We start from the raw sequence: 9866 nt of genomic DNA, 5'->3' as shown, positions 1-9866 counted from the left end.
GTGTGTGTGTGTTTGGTGTGTGTGTGTTTGATGTGTATGTTTGTGTCTGTGTTTGGTGTGTTTGGTATATTTGGTGTGTGTGCGTGTGTTTGTATGTGTTTGGTGTGTGTGTGCATGCGCATGCTCATGCACACCTTTGACCACGTGGTCACATGTGGATGTCAGAGGTTATTATCAGATGTCTTCCTTCACCTTCGTTTTTGAGACTGGGTCTCTTCACTGAGCCCAGGTCTTGCTATTTCAGCCACACTGTCTGGCCAGCAAGCTCCCAGGATTCGCCTGTCTGTGTCCCCTGGGCTGGAGTTAAGGGGCACACTGCCATGCCCGGCTTTTACCCGAGTGCTGGGGATCTGAACTCAGGCCCTCATGCTTACACAGCAGGCCCTTTACCCTCTGAGCCATCAGCCAGCCCCAACTTATTAGTTTGGGCTGTAACTTTGCAGCTCCTACAGTGAAGCTTTACGAGAGGAGTAGATTAAATAAATAAATAAAGAATAATGGAGGAGCTTGCCTAGAGCTGTTTATCAATATAACAACCCAGGTTCCCACTGTTTGGTGACACCACCACCCACTGACACGCTCGCAAGTGGAACACAATCTAAACACCTAGTTATATACTGTTACCGCCGTGAAGTCATTATCACGGAAATAAAAACAGTTTTTTTTATTTCAACTATTAATATTCATCAAATGTTAATGAAAATACCTAACAAATAATTATGAAAAACACGCCGCTTAAGTAATAAAGATGAAAGAGATGATAACCCTCCTGAATATTTAATCGGCAAAATAAAGAACATACCATTAATAAGACTTAATTATATCATTAAATATTTAATTTTGCTTTTTTGCTACTAAATTTTGTTTGCATTTCACATATTTTAAATGTGAAATGATCCTTAATGGGGTTCGTGGTTCGGGTTCTATCAAATGCCAGGCTCTTGCTGTGACTTACTGTCTTCACCAATCTGTCACCCCCTCTTGATACACTGTCAAGTGATGAGGGAGGGCCTTGCTGCTGCTGACTGTCACATTCTATCTGCTGTCTGACAACTTACGCCCTTCGCCACATAAAGTTTTCCAGTGGTGAAGAAGAATCTGCCTTTCTGTCCATACTTCTCAGTTTCATTCCTTTTAGTAAACTTATTTTTGTTTTTTCTTTTTTGAGATAGGACCTCATGTAGCCAAAGCTACCTCTAGATTTACTACCTACTTCAGTATGACTTTGAACTTCTGATCCTCTGGCCTCTGCTTCCCCCAAAACTGAGATTATTATGGGCATGCTCGACCACAGCTGGTTTGTGCTAGGAGTTGAACCCAGAGCCTCATGGTAGGGGCTGTACCAACTGTGCCGCACCCCCAGACCTTTCTTGTGAGTTGGATCTCCTTGTGCCTTGGCTTCTGTGGAATGTGTCCTGCAACATTCTAAAAACAACCTGCTCTTTTCCCCACAAATGAATCTTGTCGCTTATGATTCCTATTTGGTAGGAGATCTCGAGATTTAATATGTTTGGGATTTGGGAGGGAAGTTGGGGATCCTAGAGTAACTGGGCGTCTTCCAAGAACAACTTTCAGTCTCTAGGCTTCACCTTAGCACACGATCTCAGGGACTCTGCTCACACGGCCGGGCCCACACTCAGCACAAATGCACTGGACACATGGCTCCAAGTATCGGGCCATCTGCAGTCCCCCCTCCCAACGGCACCCATGATGTCATAACGTCTGAAATAAACCGTGAAAGCTGTTCTCATTTGGATGAGATACATCCTCCATGGGCTTAAACTCTTGGTCCCCAGCTGGTACCGCCATGCCTCTGAACTCCACAACATGGATGGAAACTGTCAGCCAAAATAACCCATCCTCCTTTAAATCCGTTCTACTAGGTAGTTGGTCCCAGTGGCACAAAGCTTGCTAAAGCCAGAAGTATTCACACCAAGGGAATTGGCCCATACTGTATTCAGGACCTGTCCTGCCTCTGTCCCAGAAAGCCAGTGGTATATTTGCAGAACAGCACGTCCGTACATTCATCAGTCACGACGTTCCCCACAGACACCTTCTCTTCCACCATTTCTTTCTGTACTCCTTGACTCCCCAGGCCCCTGGTAACCCCAAGCTCAGTGGGAAAATGACAGATACAGCAATGGGCAGGCATCTCTGTCTCTGGACCAGCTCCTATTCGCTGATCAAACATCAGAGGACACAGGTTAAATGTTCTAGCCTTGTCTTTTGTTGTCTCAAACCCCACCATACTCTTTGCTGGGAAAGGAGGGTGACTCTCAGTGTGGCCACTGCTCAGGCAGGACCTCAGCCTGACTGTGGAGCCACTGAAGAAGGCTGGATAGGTCAGGTGACTAGCAGACCCAGTTGGTCCAGAGCCCAGGGTCTTTCTGGGACTCCGAGCTAGAACCTGTGAAACTGATGAGCTTCAGAGAGCCTCTGTGCTATGAGGCTTTGCAAAAGCACCAGACGAGAGTGCAAGAGGGAGCTAAGACAACAGAGCCCTGCCTCACTGTGCCCTGGGGCCCATGTCTGCACTCACAGAACCTGGTAGACGGAGACAGGAGGACTAAGAACTCAACAGGCTGTAGACATACCAATTGCCAGGCCAGTCAAGGCTGCATGGAATTCTGCCTCAGAAGGAAAAGCAGAACGGGGAGTGTGGCTCAGTCTATTGAGTGTTTGCTCAGTGTGCGCAGAACCCTGGGTTTGACCCATGTAAACCAGGCATGGTAGTTCATGCCTGTAATCCCAGGTTCAGACCTTCAAGGCAAGCATTGGAAAGATGGCTCTGTGGTTGAGAGCGCCTGCCTGCTGCTCCGTCAGAGGAAGTGCAAGGTCGCCCCTCCACGGCATAGCTAATCTGAGGGCAACCTCGGCTACGTGAGATCTTATTTTTAAAAATTCAAACAGAACTCTGTCCAAGAAAAGCATCTTCCTCTCTCAGCAACAGCAGGAAGGGAGGCAAAAGCTATGAATGAAACCAGAAGCCCAAGGAAAGGCTGTGTTCCTGTTTTCCACAGAAGTGTAGGACTCGGTCTTCTGCTTGCTATCTCGTGTGTGAGTCTTGAGGGCTGTGGCTCAGGCCTGCTGGAGGATGATCAGCATGCAGGCAGTGTGTCCTCTCAGCTGCCCTAGCACCAGGAGCTGACTGCCTGGCTCTCCTTTCCCACTCAGTGCTGCTGCTTGCAGTGCATTCAGATCTGGCCTTGGGAGCAGAGAGCTGCCACCTAAGTGTCTCCACCAAAGACTGACAGGATTCACTTCAGGATTCTGAAGTGAGCCACCATGGAAGATGCTAACATTTTGACTTTGTGAGAGCAGTGACCAGAGTTACAATGTGGAAAGTCTGCCCAACCAGATTGTCCCTGAGAGGAGCTGTTTTCCCCCACCCCGAATCCCCAACCTCACTCCCCAGTGACGCCTCCACACACCCATTCCCCTACCCCTACCCCACAAGCACCCTAAAGGTTTCTCTTTTAAAATTTTTATTTATTTATTTATTTATTTATTTATTTATTTATTTATTTATTTATTTATATGATTACACTGTCACTGTCTTCAGACACACCCAAAAGAGGGAATCAGATCCCATTACGGATGGTTTTGAGTCACCATGTGGTTACTGGAATTGAACTTAGGATCTCTAGAAGAGCAGCCAGTGCTCTTAACTGCCAGGCCATCTCTCCAGCAGCCCCCCAACCCCCAAAGGTTTCTTGTAGGTCTATGAGCTGCAGGAATCAGGCATCTCACTAGGCCAGTAGTTCTTGTGTTGTTGTTTTTGAGACAGAGCCTCCCATGTAGCCCTGGCTAGCCTGGCACTCACAGAGATCCTCCTGCCTCTGCTTCTGAGTGCTGGGATTTAAGGTGCACACCACCATGCTGTACCAGTGCTATTGGTCCAGTGATAAACCTGAATGCTGCTCTTACCCTAGAGTGGCTCTGCCATAGGGCTGGAGTCCCCTCTTGTGAACCATCAAGAGGCTAATTGAGAGTGCTTGTGCATTGAAACTGAGATGTGATTGATGCTCCAGACACCACTAAATCACTTGATCACGTCTAAGAAACCTTAGTCCTGCTGACTGCCATTTCCCATGGCTCTTCATTGAGGAGGTCCCCCTGGGGTCAGTCTCCTTCTCTAGGCTTCCCACACCCTTAGCATGAATGAGTCTATCACAGTCCCCACTCATGGCAACATAATCTCTATCACTCTTTTTAAAAATATTTAATTTTTAATTGTGTGTGGGGGGAGAGCAGAGGAGGAGAAGGAGGAAGAGGAGGAGGAAGGGGAGAAGGATGAGAAGGAGGGGGAGGAAGAGGGGAGGAGTTTGTGCATCTGAGTGCCTTGGCCTTGGAGGGCCAGCAAAGGCACCTGGTCCTCTAGAAATGGAGTTACAAGGAGTTTTGAGACTCCCCACATGGGTGCTTGGAAGCAAACTCAGGTCCTCCGCAAGAGCAATATATGCTCCTAACTCCTGGTCTCTCTTCAGCCCGTTCTTCAGCCTGTTCTTCCTTTCTTGGCATAGGCTTTTAGATGGAAGTAATGCCCTTTGGTTCTTCACCTCTTCATCTACCCAGCAATACTTTGCATAGAATAAACAACAGATAAGTGCCCAGCAGGTGCTTGGAATGAGGGAAAGGGTCCTTACTCTCAGCTCAAGGGATCACCTGTCTCAAGAAGGTTGTGGATTAGTGGAGGGCACCTCCAGCTCTCAGTGTGACCCCATCCCTCCTTTACAGTTGGTAATAGCAAGGCATTCGTGGTCATGCTAATATTTACAGGCAATTATAGCATGCCAAGGTCTGCTGAAAGCAGCTGATGTGATTCACTCTACTCCTCATGGGAAACTACGGGCTGTTCTGGCGACTGTCCACCCTCACTCTACAGAGGAAGCTCTTCCAGGAAGGTGTGTAGACCTTTAAGAAACAATCTTTAATTTAACATATGTCTAGACAGGAAAAGTCAGGGTCCAGCTTCTGATTTTGTTATCCTCCTGCCTCAGTCTCCCAAGCCTCTGTGATTATAGACATGTGCCACCAGGCATGATTCTGGGTGTCTTAATGTCTGAGTATTGGTAGGCTATGAGGTAGAGATGCTATTCTATTGCACAGGACACTGGCTACTCCCCTCTGAGTCTAGAAGGGACAGGTGCTGTTCCTTTCCAACCCTTAACCCAGCCCTGCATTACCAGGACTATCCATGTCTTCAAATGGTCACCAAACCACCGGAATCTCAAGGACTGAAGCTGACTCTCTGCACAGACTCACTCTGAGCTGAAAGATGGAGGCTTTCCTGACTCAGAAGATACCCAGCCCAGTCACCCATGTCTGTTGGCTACAATGAGTACACGCCCAGCTTCCATCAGTGTGATGGAAAATTCTAGGACTGTGTTGCTGCCCAACACAGCAGCCCCGCCTGGCTATGAAGAGCCTAAGGAGTGACTCACCAGATATCTGACTTGCAGAGCCCACACACCAGGGTTCAAAGATACACTGTGAAAGAATCTGACATACCTCATTAATAATTTCTACGCCGTAGGCCATGCCGTAACTACATGGTCCAGTGTTTGTTCTGCCTTGGGTCCAACTCCCTACACTACGAAAACAAAAAGCAGTGATTTCTAATTGATTTCCTTGAGGTGGCCACTTTGGGGGTTTATAGGCTTAAGAGAATTTTAGGAAAGCTATCCAGTCTGGTTTCCCCCCACCCGCACCCCACCCCTTTTGGCTGTGGCTACTGGAGCACTTAAAATCATCTAAGTAGCTGGTGTGCTTCCATTGGACCATCTTTGGCAGAGCTGTGTGCATGAGTCAGCAGGAAAGGGCATTCTGTCAGGACTGGGGGTGGGGGTGGGGAGCTGTCCCTAGCCTGAGGGAATGCAATCACCCTTCCCCTCACTCAGATGACCACATTGGAACCAAGTGTGTGACCTGGGCTTTGGTTTCTGTTTCCCTACAGCACCTGCCCCTAGGGCATGTGTGCTCAGGGCTCTGATGGTGTAGCTCACATTTTTCTTTCTTTCTTTTTTCCTGGTCCACACAGCACCCAACACTGTCATGTCTTTTCTTTAAGCGATTCTGTGTCTGTGGTGACTTTCTTGAGCAAGGGTGCATTCATGCCTCGGAAGAAGGCACGTGATAAAATCAAGACACAGACAAAAGGCCTGCTCTCTAAGACTGTCCCCCAAAATTGTGTGCAAAACAAACGGCATGGACAGCCAAAGAGTTCACTCCACCTACCCACCCCCCACCCCCCACCCCCGGGCCCAGCTGATGAGCTCGATTGTGGGAGAGCGGGCTTAGCACACAGGTTTCCAGAGGAAGGATCACTGTGTCTGGTAATCCCTGACCTGTTCTGGGATGGTAACAAGCTGCCGCCGCCTGACTTGTTTTCTCTCAACAGACGTGGAGGTGCTGTGGCATACATACATACACACACACACACACACACACACACACACACACCCTTTGATGCTGCCGCCTCACTCTTGCCTCCCCCTAGTCAGCCCTCTCGTTTCTCCTCTCTGCTTTTACACCGGTTTCCATAGCAACCACTTCTATTATATCCCTGACTGTGAAGAGAAAGCCTTCTGAGGGACCCTATGCCTTCCAGGAGCTGTTTGGAAGCATTCTCCTTATCTCCCTGAGTGGATTTTCTTTGGCTTGTCTTCCTCACTCAATTCCCTCCCTGCAGCTGCCCTCCGTTGAGTGCTAGAAACACACACACACACACACACACACACACACCAGGATGATTTTCTGCAATGCCAGACTGCAGGGTAGGTGCTAAGGATCTTGACAGCAGAGGATGCAGTCTATCTTTCAGGGAGCTTCACACAAGGACAGGCTCCGGACATGACAGGCTATCCACAGGAGCCCTGGGGAAGAGAATCAAAGGTACCTGAGATCTAGCTGGACTGGTTCACCAGTCCCCATCCACAGTGACCTTACTTAAAAACAAGCAATGAACACAGACAGCCTTGGCTGCCTTTATGTCAAACCCTGTCCTTTCTCTCCCTAACCCCAGCCTCTGCAAATCTCATGGTCATATGGGGACTCCCATGTTTGTCCTTATTCTTTTCCTTTTCCTTTAGGGAGGTTAGTCATGCTGGTTAGAGGACAGGGCAGGGACTACAAGTCCTCATAAGTCCGTGCACACACATACACACAAGCACACATACATACACATGAGCACATATGTGTGCATGTGTATACATGCATATATTTGCACACATGTGCACACATACATATAGGTACACACATGCATATACACATGCACACATATATACATTCACATGTATACATATACATGCACACACATGTTCATGCATACACACATGCACACATGTGCATACATTTGTGCACATATGTATACATACATGTACTTGCACACACATATGAACACATGTATACACATGTATAATACTTATATGTGCACATACCCACATGTACACACATGCAAACATACATCCACATGCATGTATGTGTACATACACACCATATATACATATACACATGTGCACGTGAGCACACTTGCACATACGCATGTGCTCACACACACACATACACACACACACACACACACACACACACACACACCAAGGTATCAAAGACCTACAACTACATAAGTGCCTACTATCCCTGCCATGACCAGGTTAAGCCAGTAACCTGGGGAAGCAATAAGAAGACCACATTCAGAATTGTTTGAGGATGCCCATCCTTCCTTGAACCTAGACGCTATGCTGTCAACAGCCTGACTACAATCAACACAGAGCAGAGGAGATCCTGTTTCTTTCCATAAGCCCTCATTTATTCACCCCCAGAGAAGGCTGGGCTATATTTAGCATATGATGTCAGCGGGTTGTTTGGTGTCTTGGAAATTGGCTGGAAGCCACCTCTCACATGATATATGAAATCACAGATAAATACTTCTTTTCACCCAAAGAAAAACAGCTTAATAAATGCAGCCCCTCTCCACTTCCATCTTCTCACCTCCCCTCCCNCCTCCTCCTGCCTGCCTGCCACTCTGGGATTTGTCTTTCCAAGGCACACAGCACAGCTAAGCCTGTGAAGTGGAAATGAGTCTCTCCGTGTTACAGATGAGAACGAGGCTGCCTGGATGCTTTCTCCCTCTCCTCCAGACTGGAAGGCTGCCAGTGTGGCCCTGAATCACACACACACACACACACACACACACACACACACACACACACACACAGAGGCAAATCTATACCACGGTGCTTTATGGGGTCCAGTATTTATGGCACAGCCTTTGCTCTGGGTTGCTGTTCTGCAGGCAGAGACGAGAAACAGGCAGTGATTCAGGATTGCCATTAATGGTGAAAACAGCCCTTGTACAGATTGTGTGCAATAAACCAAATTGCAGAGAGAGAAGCTTGTGTCTGCCATACCAGGTCAACTTTGAGGCCCCTGAGGTTCAAGCTTCTGATATGTGTGGTGGCGGCTAATACCTAGTATTTGCACCACAAGTTCTGCTCTCTCTGTCTCTCCGCCGTGCACCCAGTCCATTATACAGAGCTGCTGGGGAAAGTGGGTGGGGTTCGTGTGTGGAATTAAATTAGTTATTGCCCTCCTGTGGGGATCCGTGTATCTGCCTGGGGCACAGGATTTAATTACCCTTAACTTAGCCTGTATAAAACCTGGCTTCACTGTCAATGACATACTGGGCCCATCCCTCTGCCAGTCAGAGGTAATGATTTACTCAGTGACCTGCAACAGGTCCCAAGAAATGGAGGCACCAGCTCCCAAGGGTGGTTTGTTTAATTTGTCCTCAGCTTCACCTAGTCCCCCCACACTGTTCTGGCATTGGCAGATTACGGAAAGGAGGGAAGAGCTATGTTCTCCTCTGAATTAACCTAGACATCTTCCTGTTTCCCTATAACTCTGTGCAGTGCCGGGGCTCTGCAACCTGGTATGAGTGACACCAACCCTAGCCCAGGGGGTGGGGCTAGAGAGTCCCTATGATGTCACCATGACTTTGAAGTAAGCAGTCTTTCTTCCTCAGCCACACAGCAGCCCCGAGAGAATGCTTAGCTTTATCCCAGATGAGGAAGACAGAGGCAATAAAGGAGGAACAGAGAGGGCAACTCCATATTGGGATGAGTGATAGATGAATGAATGATGGAGGGAGGGGTTAATGGATGGAGGGGCCAGTGACTCCATAATAGGAACTGCAGACAAGTGAAAAGTTTAACTGGGGCTGTTTATTATTTTATTTTAAATTAGGGATTGTGGACCCATATGACCAAATGACCAACTAGGTCTCTCCCAGCCCCTGAAACTCTATGGCTCTCTGATCATATGATTCTGTGAGTTTATAAGCCATTTGGGAAGTTCATTACTCTCCTGTCCCTTAGGTGATGTGTGTGAGCCTTTCTGCTAAGCAGAATCCCCATGTAAGGGCCTAGGAGTGCAAAGGACTCTGGAGAAAGCAAGAATACTCATCCTTTGGACCGATGCTCATCCTCCTGACAACATGCTTGGTGGGGCTCTCTGTAGAGCTAGGGTCCCGTTGCCATGGTGCAAATTTGTGTAGAAAGCAGTTTCTCCAACTGAACTTCACCAAACTGAACAAGACCAAGCTCATCATGATGGACAACCTTTTTTATTTAGTTAAAGCTCATCAACTTAGCTGCTACTCTCATCCAAAAACACCTGTTTAGAATATTTGAACCTGTTTCTAGTTGTGGTGTGGCTCGGCCCTTATCACACACCTTTAACTCCTCTGGCTAGAATATAGACACACCACATATGAAATCACAGATAAATACTTCTTTTCACCCAAAGAAAAACAGCTTAATAAATGCAGCCCCTCTCCACTTCCATCTTCTCACCTCCCCTCCCACCTC

Source organism: Mus caroli, chromosome 8 (assembly GCF_900094665.2).
Source record: "Mus caroli chromosome 8, CAROLI_EIJ_v1.1, whole genome shotgun sequence".
In the NCBI taxonomy this organism is placed as follows: domain Eukaryota; kingdom Metazoa; phylum Chordata; class Mammalia; order Rodentia; family Muridae; genus Mus; species Mus caroli.
Note: the sequence above shows the minus strand (reverse complement) of the source record.